Raw genomic sequence first — 5,474 nt, forward strand, 5'->3', positions numbered from 1 at the left:
CACAGGGTTTCCTGGCCCCGTCCTTCACTTGGGGCCAGGCTCCCTCCAAGACCCTGGCCGGCTGTTTCCTTTCAGGACTCCTTGGAGGAGCAGGGAGGGGAAGGGATAGATTCTCTCACTGAGAAGGGAGAGCAGAAGGCTCTAGAGGGTAGAGCTCCAGGCCTCTGTTCCACTTCTTGTCTCCACCTCAAGAGTGAGAACTGGCAGTTTTCCCTCCCGGGAAGACGTCCAGGCCGGGACACGGCACCTGGGTTCCCAGGTGGAGCAGAGCTCCCCGCCTCTCTGCTCTCCCCAGGCTGTGTGAGCCAGCTTTCCACAACTGTGACAAATATCTGAGACAAACAACTGAAAAGCAGGAACAATTTATTCTGGGTCCTGGTTTCAGTCACTGGTGGCTTGGCCCCATCACTCTGGGCCTGTGGTGAAGCAGCAGCATGTGGCCGAGCAGAGCTGCTTACCTCGTGGTGGCCAGGGAGCAGAGTGAGAGGTCCCCCAGTGAAGCCCCACTTCCTGAAGTCCCTACCGTCTATTAATAGCCTCATCCGCCTGGAACCAAAGCTTCCACACCGTGCCTCTGGGGGGTGCCTGAGATCCAGACTCCCCACCCACCTCCACCCCAGGTCTCCAGAGGCAGGTGCCTTCAGTTGGTCTCCAAGAATCCCCTGGTCTGGACAGTCTGCGCATTCCTCACAAGTCCAAGATGCTGCGGGTATGGCACACATGCCTGTGATCCCTGCTATTTGGGAGGCTAAGACTGGACGATGGCAAGTTCAAGGCCAACCTAGGCAACTAAGCGGGGCCACGTCTCAAAATAAAATAGCGTAGTGACAGAACACTTGCCTAGTGCTTAGGATCCCATGGGTTCAATCCTAGCACACAGGTACACATCCAAAATTCTTCTGAGACTTGGGCCAACCTTTACTGTGAGCCCCTATTTCAGAAAACCACAGACCTGGTTACATATGTCCAGTATACCAGGTACAGGGTGGACATTCCATTCTGAAGAGGAGGAGTAGGAGAAAGCCACAGAAGGATCAGACCAAAGAAAGACCAAAACCCAGCCAGGCAAACACTGAGTCCTGTAGCTCCACGTCTGGCACCTGGGGCGTGTTGTGGGGTGGGTGAGGCCCTAAAGGGTTTGGGCTTTGCCATCGGTAGTCCAGAGGGCCACTCTCTTGGGCTGGCTCTGCTTGCTGCCTGCAGTTTTCATGGGTAGATGAGCCATGCTCCTGGCATCTCTAACTCCTCTCGCAGCCTCACACACTGCCCTCCTGAGGCTTCATGCTCGGGTTCCAACCCTGCCACACACTGTCCGGCCCCATCACTCTGAGCCTGTGGTGAAGCAGCAACATGGTGCGCAGCATGTGGCAGAGCAGAGCTGCTTACCTCCTGGTGGCCAGGGAGCCATGGCCCCAACACTCTTGTATTCTGCATTCCTGCAAAACCAGCATCACAAGGATGATGCCAAGATCTGCCACCAGCTCACACAGTAGCAGGGCCCACCTGGACCGTGTGGCCCTGGGTAAGCCGTGCACGCTCTCCTATGAGTTTATTCTTTTACACCCTTGAGCCTGAGATAGGTGGGGTCTGGCCGATTCCTGAGGTGCTCTCAAATATCTTTCCTGTTGTTCAGATGCAAATGCAAAGTCCTTATTTGTTTTGGTGCTGGGAATTAATTTAGGACCCTCCTACATGCTACCACTGAAATACAAGCCCAACCATTTCTTATTTTTAAATTTTGAGACAGGGTCTCACTGAGTTGCTGAGCTGATCTTGAACTTGCAAACTTTCTGCCTCAGCCTCCTCCCAGGTAGCTGGGATTACAAGTGTGCTTCTTTAACTTTTTTTCCCCCTAGTACTGGGAATTGAACCCAGAGGTGCTCTATCACTGAGCTACATCGCTAGTCCTTTTTTTGTTTGTTTTGTGTTTTGAGACAGGGTATTGCTAATTTGCCCAGGCTGGCTTTGAACCTATAATATTCCTGGCTCAGCCTCTCAGGTTGCTGGGATTATAGGTGTGCACCACTGTGCCCAGCCTGGCATTTATTTATGTTATTGAATGAATTTTTGTGATACATGGGATTTAACCCAGGAGTGCTCTACCACTAAGCTACATCTCCAGCCTCCTTTTTAATTTTATCTTTTTGGGGATTTTTTTCAGGGTAGGGGTACTGGGGATTGAACACAGGGGTGCTTTACCACTGAGCCATATCCCCAAAACTTTTCATTTATTTATTTTTTTAAATTTTGAGACAGGATCTTAACGAAATTGTTGAGGGCCTCACTAAGTCTCCTGAGTCATGGGAATTACAGGCGTGTATCACCGTTCCTAGCTTATTCTATCTTGAAACAGGGTCTTGCTAAGTTGCCTAGACTCTCCTCCAACTTGCAATCCTCCTGCCTCAGCCATCCAAGTCAATTGGATCACATGTGTATGCCACCGTGACTGGTTTGGCTTTGTTTTAACTTAAGTCTTCAGCAATCACAACTTCGGTGGCCCAAATTACACATGGTTCTTTTCTGGCCAAACGGCAAGTTTTTCAAATCTTTCTGCTATGTTTTTTTGCACACAATTCTCGTGACAACCCTGGCTAAAATCAGCCAACAATGCCCATGCTGTAGCTTGAATGCTGTGCTGCCTTGAAATTTCCCCCACCAAAAAAATAAAAATAAAAAAATAACACCAGTCCATCACCTTTAAATGCAGCCTCACACAGTTTCAGGGCAGGGACAAAATGAAGACAAGTTCTTTGCCAGAGTGTCATCCGTGTGGCCTCTGGTCCAATTCCCAACAGTCCTTGTTCACTGAAACCTCATCAGTGTAACTGGGAAGGAAGGTCCCACTCCTTGTCACGCTCCACAAGAGCTCAGGAGACAGCCTCAAAGCCGGCTTGTCTCAAATCTCCATCTCTGGGGGCTTATGGGAGCAGTTTTTAGAGGGGAGAATAAGGGCACAGTGGTTCAAAAGGCAGAAAATCCCTTTTCTAAGAGCATGCTCACCTCTGTTGCCTCCTTATCACATTAAAGGGAACCTTGACCTCCTGGGGTCAGTGTCTGCATTTTCTTTTTGGATTGACAATTACCTTTTGAGCTGAGGTGAGGAAAGACTTAGCAGAGGGCTTTCTTTAGAATTTACAATACCATGAGAAAGAGATGGGGTAGTGTAGGGATGAGGTTGACAGAGGAGGAGAAAGTAACTTGAAGAAAAACATCTTTCCATGGGAATTGAAGGGAATACTTTTGTTTGTTTAAAAAAAAAAAAACTTCTCAGAATTATGGTTACATCAACACAGTCTTTAATGTCTACATTCCTATCAGCATTCTGGCTAATGTGCTCCAACCAGAATTGCCCATGATTCTCAGATTATGGCATTCTAAGCTTTTCCTAGAAAGCTTCTCTTAATTTTTAAGTTCCTCCTGGAAACCACCTCCAGAGGCTCTGACCCCAATGTCCCACACCAACTCTGTGTGCCACTCAGCTTTCCACCACTGTGATAGACTGCCTGAGACCAACAACTTAGAGCAGCAAGTATTTACTTTGGTCCACAGCTGTCTCTGCTGCTCACACCTCTTGTTACTTTTGGATCTGCAATGTCCCCCAAAGTCTCGAAGCTTGGTCCCTAGGTGGTGGCACTTTATCCAAGATGGCTTGGCCCCGACACTTTGGATCTGTGGTGAGGCAGCACATCATAGTGGCGAGCACACGGCAGAGCAGAGCTTCTCACCTCATGGTGGCTAAGAAGCAGAGGGAAAGAAGGAGCTAAGGTCCCAGTACCCTCAAGGACATGCCCCCAGTGAGCCACTTCTTCTGAACAGGCCCCACCTCCTAAAGTCTCCACCTCTTCTCAATAGTGCCACCACCTAGGGACCAAGCTTCGAGACTTTGGGGGACATTCAGATCCAAAAGTGACAAGAGGTGTGGGCAGCAGAGACAGCTGGGAAGGCTCTGAGGGGTGGGATTATCCTGGGAGGCACTCAGGCAGCCTGGGTCTCCATCTGGGAGGCCAGAGGCCAAGCCTGTTCTCTGACTCTGCCCCAGTCATTCTTCCCTCCAGGCCCTACCACACCTGGTTCCATCCTGACCACTCACTCCTCGGTGGCCCCAAGGGCCCAGTGACACTGGGTGGTCCTCGTACAGGGAGAAGCAACTCTGTAAACAGGTGCACATGGCCACTCTTGGCCTCACAGCCTGGGATATGTACAAAGACTGAGTTATGGCAGTTAGTGTATTTTCTCAAGGTGGGAGCTTGGCTCTGAAGGACTACCTGTCTTTCAGGACAGAGAAAGTCCTCCCTGGCTGCACTATAAGGGTGCCCATCACAGAATGAGGTTCCAGGGCCCCCTTCTGTCCATAAAACCTGGTCATCTTAGGGTTGCACGCAGAAGAGCTGCTGAGGTCACTGGCTGCACCTGCTGGTCCAAGGACCCTTTGGTCTCATTTCTCAGTCTGTTGCCCTCATTGTCCAAGGAGATGATGTGCCTGGGGCTCATGGGAGCTGGTGGCTCCAGGCAGGCTCTGTGCTGAGCACCTGCCTCCTCACACACACCCTGAGATGGTATGGTCCTCACTGCACCTTTCAGATGAGGAAAGTGAAGTATCTGGACGCTCACTCAGGAATATGCTAAGACCTGAGCTGAATCCTGTTGACTCCAAGTTGTAACATCTGCCCAGGGCTGGAGGAGACCCAGAAGGAATATGACTGGTAATAGATGGGCTTGTGGGAAAGAATATTCCTATCATTTGGGTTCATGAAATTCAAACACATAAAATTAGAGCAGCCAATAGAAATCACCAATAGAAATCATTTGTGAGGGGGCTCAAAGACTGCGTATCCTCACATTTTTTAAAAATTTTTTTTTAGTTGTAGTTGGACACAATACCTTTATTTTATTGTTTCATGTGGTGCTGAGAACCACTGAGCCACTACCCCAGCTCCTTGTCCCCATATTTTTATTCCTGTTTAAAATTAAGAAAACAGGCAGACAGGGTTAGGAATTTCCCTGTCAGAGCTGGTAATTAAAAGATTATGTTTAAAATTATAAAAAATTACAAAGCTCACGTTTGTGCAGCACTCTCAAGGGTAGATGTTCCTGGGAGCTAAATACTATTGCTATTACTTCCTGATTCTACAGATGCAGAAATTGCACCGGGCAACACATCTGTTCACATTGCCAACCATGGGTAGACCCAGGTTCTGATCCATACAAGCAATGAAACCTCTTGTACAAATAGTGGAAACACATCTTAGGCTGAGCTCAGGGGAGCTGCCTATAGCACCCATACAAAGCTCTTCCTGAGACTACTCAGGCAGTGAGTTCCAAGGCAAAGTCCAGGAGAGCAACCAATACTTGGGTCTTCAAAGCCAGCCTTAGCAATGGCGAGGCACTAAGCAACTCAGTGAGACCCTGTCCCTAAATAAAATACAAAATAGGGCTAGGGATGTGGCTCAGTGGTCGAGTGCCCTGAGTTCAAT

The sequence above is a fragment of the Ictidomys tridecemlineatus genome, chromosome 15, assembly GCF_052094955.1.
Source record: "Ictidomys tridecemlineatus isolate mIctTri1 chromosome 15, mIctTri1.hap1, whole genome shotgun sequence".
Taxonomy (NCBI): Eukaryota; Metazoa; Chordata; class Mammalia; order Rodentia; family Sciuridae; genus Ictidomys; species Ictidomys tridecemlineatus.